This window comes from Malaclemys terrapin, chromosome 4 (genome assembly GCF_027887155.1).
Source record: "Malaclemys terrapin pileata isolate rMalTer1 chromosome 4, rMalTer1.hap1, whole genome shotgun sequence".
Classification (NCBI taxonomy): Eukaryota; Metazoa; Chordata; order Testudines; family Emydidae; genus Malaclemys; species Malaclemys terrapin.
The window spans coordinates 115,512,973-115,526,614 of NC_071508.1; the positions used below are offsets into that span (position 1 = coordinate 115,512,973).

Below are 13,642 nucleotides of genomic sequence, written 5' to 3' on the forward strand. Positions count from 1 at the left end.
ATGAAAGAAATAATATAATCATTCAAACTAATAATTATAAAGAAAATAGAAGGAAAGATGCACGAGTAGCAACTGAACTATTTGAACTTGAGAACTAAATTGTTATTTAAAAATAGACTTTTGTTTGACCTGGAAAGTTCACTTGAAGATGGGAAATCTGTAAGAAGGAAAGTAATGGCCACTTGGCCAGAAAAATCTATAAAAGCTGCACAACATAATATATCTAAATGCAATTTTATTTGACGAGGATGTTTTGATTTGTTGTTTAAAGGAATTAGATTTCCTTTAAATTAGTGTTTTTGTATTTGTAAAAATTAATACCACTTAGCAACCTGATGCCCCTAAGCAAATGAGGTGTTTAGCTGATTAACTTACAAAATCTGAGCACACAAACTTTCTCATTATCCTTGGCACCATCACTTGCATTATGCTTTTTATTCTACCAATATGCTTTTACATTACAGTGATATCTCCGTTGGAAAATTAGTTGCAATTGTTATGAGAGCATCTGTTGAAAGCTGCTGTTTCTATTTCTGCCAAGATCCTTTTCACAAGTGTGTCTTTGGTATCTGATTGCTTTTTCCAAGCAGGCCAAAAAAACATCTCCTTCTGTATCACCTAACTTTGCAGTTATGGCAATACATCTTTTGGGCAAGCTTTAAATATTTAAACTTTTAGAAACAAAATAAGAACTTTGAGCACAAGAGCAGAAATTCAGCCACAAAACTTCCCAAGGGGACATTTCAGCATTTTACTACGAAGATATACACATGCCTAAATTGAGGTAGATGCATGGTTTGTGTTTCTGTAAAGGACAGTTACCTGTTCCGTAACTGGCGTTCTTCGAGATGTGTTGCTCCTGTCTATTCCACAGTAGGTGTGCGTGCTCCCCACGTTCACCGGTGCCGGAAGTTTTTCCCTTAGCAGTATCCATAGTGGGGGAGCACCGCTGCGACCCCTGGAGTGGTGCCGATATATCGTGCCATAAAGGGGGCTGCATGCTCCCCCCACCCTCAGTTCCTTCTTGCCAGACAACTCCGACAGAGGGGAAGGAGGTGGGATGTGGAATAGACAGGAGCAACACATCTCAAAGAATGCCAGTTACGGAACAGGTAACTGTCCTTTCTTCGAGTGATTGCTCCTGTGTATTCCACAGTAGGTGACTCCAAGCTATACCTGACGGAGGTGGGTAGGAGTTCTAAATGATAAGTGTTAAGGGTTACCAGGGCGGAGCACCGCCCTACCAAACCCCGCATCATCCCTTGCTTGGGAGACGATCGCATAGTGCGATGAAAAAGTGTGGACAGAGGACCACGTAGCAGCCCTGCAGATGTCCTGAATAGGGACATGAGGCACATAGGCCGCTGACAAGGCCTGGGCTCTCGTCGAATGCCCCTTCACAATAGGAGGTAGGGGAACCCCAGCCAGGTCATAACATGTGCGTATGCATGAGGTGATCCAGTGGGAGATCCGCTGGGTGGAAACCAGTTGCCCTCTCATGTGCTCGGCCGATGCAATGAAAAGCTGAGGGGATTTCCAGAATGGCCTTGTTCGGTCTAAGTAAAAGGCCAGTGCCCTACGCACATCTAGCATGTGTAGGCGTCGTTCCTCATTGGAGGAATGGGGCTTAGGACACAGGACTGGCATAAGACCTGGTCCATATGAAACGCCGAGACCACCTTCGGCAGGAAGGCTGGGTGCGGGCGAAGCTGGACCTTCCCCTTATGGAAGACAGTGTACAGGGGTTCTGAGGTCAGCGCCCTAAGCTCCAAAACTCTGCGTGCTGAGGTGATAGCCACCAAAAACACCACTTTCTCAAATAAGTGGGACCAGGAGCATGTGGCCAAGGGCTCAAAGGGAGGCCCCATGAGGCGTGACAGTACCAGGTTCAGGCACCGAGCGGTTTGACGAGGGACGGCTGCGTGCCGAAGCGGAGGTTCGGGATGAACGGACAGTGCCATAAGAACGGCTGGAGCGGTCCCGAACATGACGTCTCCGGCCCCTGGAGGAGGAGGAGGACAGGTAGGAGTCTTAGGTGCTGTCCCTGTACTCTCTCCGGTGCCCAAGGCCACAACGCCTCGGTGCCTGGGACTCCCGGGACGAACTCCGAGCCTGGCACCTTCCACGGCGGGTGCCAGAGTATGAATGCCAGTACCAACGATGACGAGACCTGACCCTGTGGGCACAGCTCGAAGAGGAGCGATGACGTCTTTTGGCACCTCCTCTACGGTCCCCAGGAGTGGAGGAGTTAAGCTCGCTCGCAGATGACCCTGCTCGCGGCGTGGAGACATGCCTCGGTCCGCAGCTCGGCCCTTCAAGCCGGGACGACGCCTCAACTTCGGAGACGTCCAGAGAAGGTTGAGGGGCACTTAGAGGCAGTTTCCCATGGGATCAGGGGCCCGATTGAGGCGGCACTCCCGGCACCAGAAGCGTAAGGATGTCGCACGCGGCCTGAGCTGCCTCTGGCGTCGAAGGCATCCTCACCTCTGGAGAGGCCCACGTGGACAGCATTGGACTACTCCACTCCACCCGAGTTGGAGGTCTCGGTCCTGATGGGGGTCGTGGGCTGCCCAACTCGGGTCTGGCCTCATCCCGTTCTTTCTCCCGGCGCCGCTGAGTCTTCCCTTGCTTCTTAGAAGGGGAGCGGTGCTGGCTCGTCGATGGTGCCTTGCTGCGCACTGATGACGCGGTACCGGGCACGGAATCAGGATGGCGCACCGGAGGTGCTTTGCTACGCGCCGAAGAGGCGGTGCCCGGCGCGGGGTTGACTCTACACGCCGGTGCCGGGGCCAATGCTGACTCCATTAGGAGAGCTCAGAGTCAGATCTCACGCTCCTTCTTTGTTCGCGGCTTGAAGGAGCAGCAAATTTTACACTTCTCACTAATGTGAGCCTCGCCCAGACAGCGAAGACGCTGATTGTGTGGATCGCTTCTGGACATAGAGTTGCGACAAGAGTCGCACAACTTGAAGCCTGGGCCACGGGGCATGCCCCGAGCCAGGCACTAATGAAAGAAAGTTCAGCAAGGAAAGTTCAGTGAAACTGGATACCACTAAGGCTATAAAAGCTGCAGCCAAGGCTGGAGCAAGTTCCGACTACCTTCACTGGTGGCAAGAAGGAACTGAGGGTGGGGGGAGCATGCAGCCCCCTTTTTGGCGCCCCCACTACGGATACTGCTAAGGGAAAAACTTCCGGCACCGGTGCACGTGGCAAGCACGCATACCTACTGTGGAGTACACAGGAGCAATCACTCGAAGAAGAACCCTTATTGCATTGGAGCAGACAGATGCTATGCTGTACTATGCAGGAAGGTGTCTAAGGTCTGTCTATGACATAGGGCTGATGCTGGCCTCAGAAACATGAAGCCTTGAGAGTGGGACCTCCGTCTGAAAGGAATGAAAGGGAGGAAGCATTAGAGCTAGGCTGATCTGACAGAAGATATCTTGGGTCTGAGAGAACCTATAAGGTAGACTGTATAGACCTGTGCTATGAACACCCAACCTTTGGGAGAAGGCTTGGACTGGACTTTATCTAATTACCAACAACAGTAATAAAGTCCAACTCCACTCAACAAAGTAACTGTCTGTATGTATGGCTGAACAAAACCACTAACCCAGGAACCTATCCTTGTAACAAACCCCGATGCCAACTCTGTCCACATATCTATTCAAGTGACATCATCATAGGACCTAATCACATCAGCCATACCATCAGGGGCTCGTTCACCTGCACATCTACCAATGTGATATATGCCATCATGTGCCAGCAATGCCCCTCTGCCATGTACATTGGCCAAACCGGACAGTCTCTACGCAAAAGAATTAATGGACACAAATCTGACATCAGGAATCAAAATACTCAAAAACCAGTGGGAGAACACTTTAACCTGTCTGGTCATTCAGTGACAGACCTGCGGGTGGCTATATTACAGCAGAAAAACTTCAAAAACAGACTCCAAAGAGAGACTGCTGAGCTAGAATTGATATGCAAACTAGACACAATCAACTCCGGTTTGAATAAGGACTGGGAATGGCTGAGCCATTACAAACATTGACTCTATCTCCCCTTGTAAGTATTCTCACACTTATTATCAAACTGTCTGTACTGGGCTAGCTTGATCATCACTTCAAAAGTTTTTTTTCTCTTACTTAATTGGCCTCTCAGAGTTGGTAAGACAACTCCCACCTGTTTATGCTCTCTGTATGTGTGTATATATATCTCCGCAATATATGTTCCATTCTATATGCATCCGAAGAAGTGGGCTGTAGTCCACGAAAGCTTATGCTCTAATAAATTTGTTTGTCTCTAAGGTGCCACAAGTACTCCTGTTCTTCTTTATGCCTTTTTATATGTTCTGCAAACTGCTTAAAATAGTTGTGTGTACTGTAGAAATAAAAACAGTAAATAATGTATTTCCCAGTAACAAGAGTAGAAATTACATCATTAAAATACACCTCTACCCCGATATAATGCGACCCGATATAACAAGAATTCGGATACAACATGGTAAAGCAGCGCTCCGGGCGGGCGGGGCTGCATGCTCAGGCAGATCAAAGCAAGTTCAATATAACGCGCTTTCACCTATAACGCGGTAAGATTTTTTGGCTCCTGAGGACAGCGTCATATCAGGGCAGAGGTGTACAATGCACCACAGGCAGAAAGCATCCATCCACTCCTTCCTGGTGTGGAAATATTCATATGTATCCCATCATTTAAAAGACTAGTCTGAAATATTTACTGTTTGCTTTACTCCTAACCAGTAAGAAGAGCTGTATGCTTTTCTCAGTCTGTCAGTATCACTTAGACTATTACCCATGAAATAAGTAGCTTTCATTCTCTAGGCTAAGTTTGTATGTGTATACTAAAACAAACAAGTATCCATTGTATTACCTGCTTCTTTTAAAAATATATATTCTGAGTCTTGTCATCTAGAATCAATGGAAGAGTTGAACAGGGACAAGAAGAGAGAGGAAGAAAGATCAGCAGTGACCATTAGACCTAGAGTAGAAGATTCTTGAACGGGAGGATTACAAGAAGAAAAGCAATTAATTTAAATACTGCTGTTCTTATGTTGAATAGTGTGTATGGCTGTTATGCAAATATGTTGTTTTTCTATGTCTAGTGCACCATAAGTAAAATGTAATTAGTAGCAATAAAATACGCAATCTCCCTCCTGTGAATTCTTGCTGTACTAACATGTTAAATGATGCCTGTAGATGCAGCAAGAAATTTCTGTTGCTGGGAAATGGAAACTTGGAACAAGGGACAGTTTTGGAGGCCGATAATTTTGGTATCATATATTTAGATGACTGAGATTATCTTTAATGAAACACTTCCGACCACATTGGTTAAGCCATTTCCTGTAATCAGAGCACAAGCACTGATGTTATAATCTGCATAGAGATTGTAACTAATCCCTTAACACTGGAAATGAGTAAAATCTGTGCCAAAAATCAGACGACATTTAGTGAGGACATTTTGAGAGTGCTGACTACTATAGAAGCTATATTTTCTTAAGTTTTGTTTTAAAAGGAGAATCCAATCTTACATTGTTTATTGTGACTCAAGTTCTGATTTATGAAGGTGGAGCAAAAATTGTTTTTATTATTAAAATGTAACCCATGGTGCACATGTATTAACGTCCCACAGATTTTTTTTAAGAAAGTCACCTGATTGATTCTCCTGTGAACTGCTGAGTTAACTGGGCTGCAAATGGTGCTATGTAAGTGAAATTGTGTACATATGGAAGGCAGAATGATAATGTTGGAAATAATTTTCCTAATAATTTTATGAAGGTTTATTATGACTCAATTTCCACACAAGCATTCCTTTATTAGTCCAAAGGCCACCTAGTGTTGGTAAAATTCAAAATACAAATATAAGCATGTGCACACACCTATATATACCTCTACCCCGATATAACGGGACCTGATATAACAAGAATTCGGATATAACACGGTAAAGCAGTACTCCAGGGGGGCGGGGCTGCGCACAAAGCAAGTTCAATATAATGCGGTAAGATTTTTTGGCTCCCGAGGACAGCGTTATATCGAGGTAGACATGTACTACATCCTAGCAAATGAAGGTTACTTACTTGTAACTAGTGTTCTTCTAGATGGATTCTGCATATTCACACTCTTAGGATGTGCTGAACAGGTGCAGACCTTCTAGTCTAGTTAGGGCTCCTCGCCACTTGCTCTCTCCAAACATTCTGAAGTTGTGGCTATAAAAAGGGCGTGGAGCTAGCGGCTATCTCAGCTTTTTCCAAAAGCTAAAGTGGAATACCAATTAACCCAAAAAGTAGAACTTTGCAGACGCAGAGAAGGCAGGTGGGAATTGTGAATAAGCAAAGTCTATCTTGAAGAACTCTGGTTACAAGTAAGCAACCCTTTTATCTTCTTTGAGACTCCTTTACATATTCCCCACTCTTAGGATAATTTGGCAAGCAGTACCATGAAACAGAAGGAGGGAGCAGAATCCTAAATAAACAATGACTGAATTGAACTGCCAAATTGAACCTCAGATCTGGTTGCCACATCCCCAAACCATAATGTCTTGTAAATAACGTCTTAGCAGGCCAGAATATCTCAATCAGGGGAATATGTTTAGCAAATGCTACAGATTTAGCGACCACTTCAGTAAAAAGGGCTCTAAGAGGAAAAGGAGGAGAGGGTGTCCTCCGTAACACTTTTGTCAATACACATTCAGACAGGGACTATGTTAAAATGCCCCAACCCTTAAAAGTACCAGCATACAAGATAAATAAGTTAGGAGACAATCTGAAGTCCCTCTTTCTGTCCAAATAATACAGTGGCATTCTAAGGAATTAATCTAGTTTCCCCTTTACTTGTTGAGGGTTAGGGAAAAATACAGGTAACCTGATTCTATGAGTAACATGAAACTCAAACCATCTTGGGAAGGAATTTAGAGTATGGTCTAAGAATTACTTTGTCTTTTTGAAAAGTAGCATGGGTGAGAGGGAGTTCACTCAATGCATGCCACTCACTATCTTTCTAGTGGAAGTGATTGCTATTATAAAACCTGTCCTTATAGAAAGACGAAACAATGAACAGTTCTTGCTAGAGGTTCAAATGAGGGAGCAATAAACTGTTAAAACTAAATTCAAATTCCACATAGGGGCCAAATCCTATACCAGAAAATACAAATTCAAATCAGCTTTTAAAAAAAAAATTCTCACCAACTTGTGCGAGGAAATGGGTTTTCCGTAATGTGAATATGGAATGCTGCTACTGCTGCTAAGTGGACTTTCATGGAGAGAGACAAACCCCTTGTTTTTAAAAGTGAAACAAGTATTCCAAAACAAGTTGAATAGGGACTGAGGTTGGGTCAACATTCCTATCATTTGCCCAGATAACAAATCTTTTCCATTTAAAATTGTAGCTTTTTCTGCTAGATGGTTTTTAAACATTAATAGGAATTTAACAGATTTAGAAAGATTATGCTCTGTTGAGGTGCAGCAAATTCTTATCACTCAAGCTATTAGGTGTAATGATTGGAAATCTGAGTGGAAAACCTTCCCCTCTTGCTGGGACAGTAAATCCGTCGATAATGGAAGCATCTTGTATTTGCTGTTGGATAAAGAGAGTAATTTGGTGTACCGCTGTTGTTTCAGCCATGCTGGAACAACCAAAATTACCCTGGTCAAATCTTGTTTCTTGTATGGGAATGATAGTGCTTACAGCTCACTTAGGAAGAACCAGATGGCACATGGTTGAGGATTAGAGGGAATGTAGGAAATGCAATACATCAAACTGTTTCCCAATCTAGGAAAAATACATCCATCAATGATAGACTGTTCAAGGCCGCTCTTGAGCAAAATCATATTTCATTTCATATTGAATCCAGTGACAAACAGATCTATGGCCGGAAACCCCCAAAGACTGAAGAAGTTCTGAATCAATAACTCCTTTAGAGATCACTAGTGTATCTGCTAGGAATCCCTGTCCAGATGATCTCTGACCTCGTTCTGTTCTTCCATGACATGCAAGGCAATTGGGTAAACGTTGTATAGGATGCACCAGTCCCAAAGCTTTATCACCTCACTGGATAGCTGGGATGATTGTTTGTTCTAATAATATACTGCAGACGTGTTGTCCATGCCTCCCTGAATTACTGCATCCTGTATCTCTGGAAGAAACATGTTGAGAGCCAGATGGATGGCCCTTAGTTCTAACACATTCATGTGCAACCTGGAATCTCTGTAGCTCAACAGACCTCAGATGAAAAGGTGCAGAGATGTGTTCCCCAGCTTGTCCCAGATATATCTGTGGTGACTATTAATGAAGAAGGTGATAGATCAAATAGCACTCTTTGAGGACATTCTATGGTTCCAGCCACCACTTTCAAGAAAGCCAAATTTTGGTGAGAATTTTTAGCATACTCTCTTTATTGGGTTTGAAGTTCTTCAATAGCCAGTGTTGAAGAGGCCTCATTCTGAACCTCCTATATGGAGTCATGTATGTTGTAGATGCCATGAGGCTTAATAATGCCAGAAAATACATTACTCTCTGAGAGGGTTGTAAAAGGAGTGTCTGTGTGGTGATGGTTATTTTTAAAAACCTCTTTTCCAGCAGGAAAGCCCTTTCTTTTATGGAGTTGAAGATCGCCCCAATGAAGGAAATATTTTGAGATGGAATCAGAAGACTTTCTTTGTTTATGAGTAGACCCAGGTTCTCAAACAGAAAAACAGGTCATCTAAATGGCTCTTTCTAATTCCAACATCAGATGCAGTTTTCAGCACCCAGTCATTTAAATAATGGAAGATGAAAATCCCTTGCCTCTTCAAATGAGCTGCTACCAAAACCAAGAGTTTAATAAAAACCCTGGGTGCAGTGGAGAGGCCAAAGGGTAAGATTTTGTATTGGAAATGCTCTGAACCAAGAACAAAATGTAGATATTTGCAGGGAGATTATCTTATGGAGATATGGAAATATGAATTCTTGAGATCGAGATCAGCAAATAAATCCAGAATAGACAGGGAGCCAGAGATAGTATTCTGAATTTAAATCTGATATATCTGTTTAGAGCTCTGAGATCTAAAATTGGACACCTCCATTCTTTTTTAGGATTAAAAATTAATGGAAGTAGAACCCTTTGTTTCTGTGAATTAATGGTAATTCTTCTACAGCCACTGCATGCAGCAGAATCTGTATTTCTGCTCTTAATAATCTCTCATGGGAGGGGTCACTGGAAAGGGAGGGGAGGAAGAGGTTGCATGAAAGAAGGGATTTGAATTGGATAATATAACCTTCCTTTATTATGTCAAAAACCCATCTGTCTGAAGTGATAGACTCAGATTTTAAGACCAAAAGGGACCATCATGGTCATCTAGTCTGAGTTCCTGCACATTGCAGGCCACAGAACCTTACCTACCCACTGCTGTAATAGACCCACAATCTCTGACTGAATTACTGAAGTCCTCAAATCATGATGTAAAGACTTCAAGTTACAGAGAATCCACCATTAGCTCTAGTTTAAACCTGCAAGTGAAAACTCCTCCAGGGTCTCTGCTAATCTGAGCTGGGGGAAAATTCTTTCCTGACTCAAAATATGGCAGTCAGTTGTTCTGCCCTATTAGAATCCAAACAGTCCAGAGATAAAGGTTCTTTCTTTATATTCATAAATAATCCATATTTATATTTTCTTCTCACAGAAGACAGAGTTTCTCTACCCACTTGGGCTTTTCCTTTGATGGGAATGAGGAATGCACTTTGAGTCTCTGACCTCAGGTCATCCCCAGAGTGGCCACTTACTTTGGAATTAACATCTTTTCTGATAAATTCTTTCATTAGCATTCCCCAAGGCTTTCTTTGATTTCTGAGGGGTTATTTTCTTACAGTGGTATTTACTGTGTAAATGTTTGCTATTATATTATGACAGGAATAGATAAGTAAAAACAATACATGTAACATCCCATAAGTTTTATGAAGTTTAAACATCTGAACACACACTTAATACATCTAACCGTTATTTTGATCTACACAAGTCAATTGACCTGAATACATTCTAACATAACCTGGTCAACCAGTGTCACACACTGCTTGATAATTTGCTACTTGCATGTTAAAGGAAGCTGAAGTAAACAATCTTCTCCCTGCAGAGTTCAACTTTATCATAAGGGGTAGAGAGTTGAAGACCACACCTCGATTTTTGAAGTGTTGCAGGTATAACTAAAGAGTTAGGCTGAGGGCATATGTGAAAACAAGAGAATCCCTCATGTGGTATTTTTGAAACTGGTTGGCACGATGACAGATTAGACCAAAGGGATTAGACCGGAGCCCTTCTAATATAGGGAACAAAACATAAGCCTTTGCAGTAGACCCCAAAATGTCAAAAACTGGATGTGTGCCCTCCTCCAAAGCCACTGATGGTAATTTTAAAATAGATATCATTCTACCAACTAGTTCATGAAATTGAATTGCATCTTCTGAAGGAGACAATGCTGTTGTTACTCTCATAATACCATCAGGGCATGAACCACTTTCTGGTTTCATTAAATCTTGGGATTCATTGAATGGAGATCCTTCCTGGTACTCCTCTTCCAAGAGAGCATCCTGTGCCAAAGAAGGGAAACATTTCCTACATCTCAGATCCGTACATATCAGATCTGTAGGTTCCAGTGGAAGATGATCCAGCACCAGAGTATCAGATATTCTCATATGGTATTGGTAAGTAGGAGATGGCCAATATGGCCATGGCACCAAAGATGGCATGATCCAGTTTTGCCAAATTCCCCAGTCTGGCATCATATCATCTGCTTGTTAGTCTTAAAGGTGCCACAAGACTCTCTGTTGCTTTTTACAGATCCAGACTAACATGGCTACCCCTCTGATACTTGAATTTACCTAGATTCTTCAATGAAGCCCACAGGAAAATTCATATAATACAGAAATTGAGCAAATCAAAAACGCAAGATTTCTAACAAGCTCAGCCAAATTAATAGAGAACACATTAAGTCTACATTTTCTAATGTGGACATCGAAGACAGACTGTTAAAGTAATAAACACAAAACAAGTAATTGTGGCTAAAATTTCCCCTTTTGGCAGGGACACAATTTAGGCACCCACATGAAAAATATGGCCTTTTTGAGAGATTACCACATCACGAGAGGCAACATCTAAAGTACAGGGCATAAAACACAGTATGGCAAATAAAAGGTCTGTTACTTTGGTAATAAATATCACAGTTTGGTAATAAATATCTCCCAATCCTCCAAGAGTTCAAAGATAAGGCAAAGTAAAGAATTAAGCAGCATAGTATCATGTTACTCATGATAAGGAAAGAACTACTGGGCACAGGAAGGGGCACATGAAGCGATGTGGAATTCAATTCTACATAGTATGATGTGGTTGAGTCCTGTGAATATTTTGACTTCAGCGTGTCAGGACACAACATAATGGCACAAGAGAACAAACTACTGAAATAGTTTCAGTCTACTCTGGAATCATTAACTTACAAAGAAACAAATCTGAGTAAAAGTACTGGATTGTGAGATTTCTAACAAGTCTTTCCTTAGGACAAAATAGAATCAGCCACATATTAAGAATAGATTTGAATAGCTGGAAATTGGTGTGAACAGGAGGATTTTCAGGTACATGAACATAACACACAAGACATGATTCCTATGTAAAGGTTAACAGTCCAAAAGTTATGAGCATGTAATAGATGAAAGAACAGAGAGCTGTAGGAGCAACTTCAAAGTAGTGGATGGCGTAGGCTTGATGAAACACAAAGTTCTGGTTCAGTTCTGATCACTTGAACTTACCATGGTGGAATAAAAATGGATTTGCCTTTGCAAGATTAATGGGTACTTGCCTTTCACACACAAAAAAGTATTCAAATCTCTATTCTGAATATGTGGCACTATATACAAATTATCAGGGAGATTTACATCTCTCTCATCTAGTTCCTCTCTTCTCAAACTGTTCACTCACGTTGACAAAGTTATTTATTAGGCCTACTGAAACTGGACTCTAAACCTGTTTACTTGGGGCCTTAAATCGTTTTTCCAACTTTGTCCCAGCCTGAACAAAATGCAGCTACTCAAAAACAAAAGAGATTTTTAGATGGCCATGTGCCATCTGGTTCTTCCTAAGTGAGCTGTAAGCACTATCATTCCCATACTGCTAAAGGTTCTGTAACAATACAATTTGTTGTTTATTATTGCTGAGAAATATCATTTAAATAATATCTTACTTTTATATAGTACCTTTCATCCTGATATCCCAAAGCAACATACGAAACTGAAATGCTACCACTCATCCTCCCATTCTAATAGTTGAACTCAGCTAATATGCCTGTCCATTTTCAAGTTTCAAATTGCTGGTGTTCCCAGGTTAAAAATCACAGGAGGGCCAAATCCAAGCATGGTCAGTTGTGCCATTCATCCTTCTGAGGTAGCCAGATTGAGTATTATGCAATTTACTGTGGTTAACACCTTACAAAACACAAGCTCTTTGAAGATGTCAAAAATTTAAAGACATTTTTTGTTGGCATAGGTCTGGTATACTTTGCCAAAAAAGTTCCTGCCACATATTGTTGAGTAGCTCTTTTCTGCTACCCTCTATCCCAGAGGTGGCTGCTTTTCAGTGTTATATGTTGCTATTGGACCCTTCAGGAAGAAAGGTGCTATATAAATGCAAGATCTTTTTAATAAAGATCTCTCTCAAAAATATTCAACAAACTTTAGTAATACAGATCCAAAAAATAAAGCATACATTTCTTTAGGTCCTGGTGTTGGTTTCCTTTTGTTCTTGCCTGTGTTTGGCATTTTTGCATATTGGTTTTTCAGTGACAGCACCACAGGATGTGAGGACCTCACATTCATTAGTGAATTTATCCTCACAAAATCCTTGTAATATAATAAGAAAGTATTAACTCCATTCTACAGATGAACAATGGAAGCACCAAGACATGAAGTGATTTGCAAAAGGTCACGTGGCAAGTCTGTGGCAGGGCCAGAAACAGAACCAAAATCTTCCATGTTCCACTCTAAGGCCTTAATCACAAGACAATCCTTCCAAACTATTTTTACCAGGTTCACTCACCACTAACCTGGGAAAATCCAACACAGAATCTTCTAAGAAGAAAGAGGCAACTGAAATAAGATTATTGAACCAGGAAGAAATCATATTAATTAGTCAGAGAGAAAACATATAAACAGTGTAATCATAATACAAGGTAAACCCCCCCAAAAGTAATGAGTTACCACATCAGCTGTTTATTTGGTATCTGTGTGCAAACACAGAAAAAGCTCAAAGAGAAGAGAGATGATAGCCCTCAAATGTGCTTGACATCATAGGCCTAAGAAAATGGAATAAGAAGGGTTCCAACAATAATAACGCTAATAATATAACGGCACAGTTAGGCATTTGACTAAATGGGTTCCTTAGCCTCTTTTCCATTAAAAAATGTCCTAGTTTAAATTAGGTTAAATGCTTATTTTCCAACATGCAAAGTTAATTTAAAAAAATACTTTCTCCAGTTTTATTTTTGTATTTTTTCATTCCACATGTAACTGGTTAAAACTCATTTACATTAACACAAAGCTTATTTTCTTCAGTATTTTAACATGTGTAAGAGACAAGACAACATTTACCAATAAATCTTGTAATCAGGCTTC

At 41.5% G+C, this 13,642-nt stretch overlaps 1 protein-coding gene across 3 annotated transcripts in view; it reads right to left on the reverse strand.

Moving 5' to 3' along the window:
• Window positions 1-13,642, reverse strand: part of CEP128 (centrosomal protein 128) — a 409,764-nt gene that overhangs the window by 226,272 nt on the left and 169,850 nt on the right. The gene's annotated exons all lie outside the window — the stretch shown is intronic.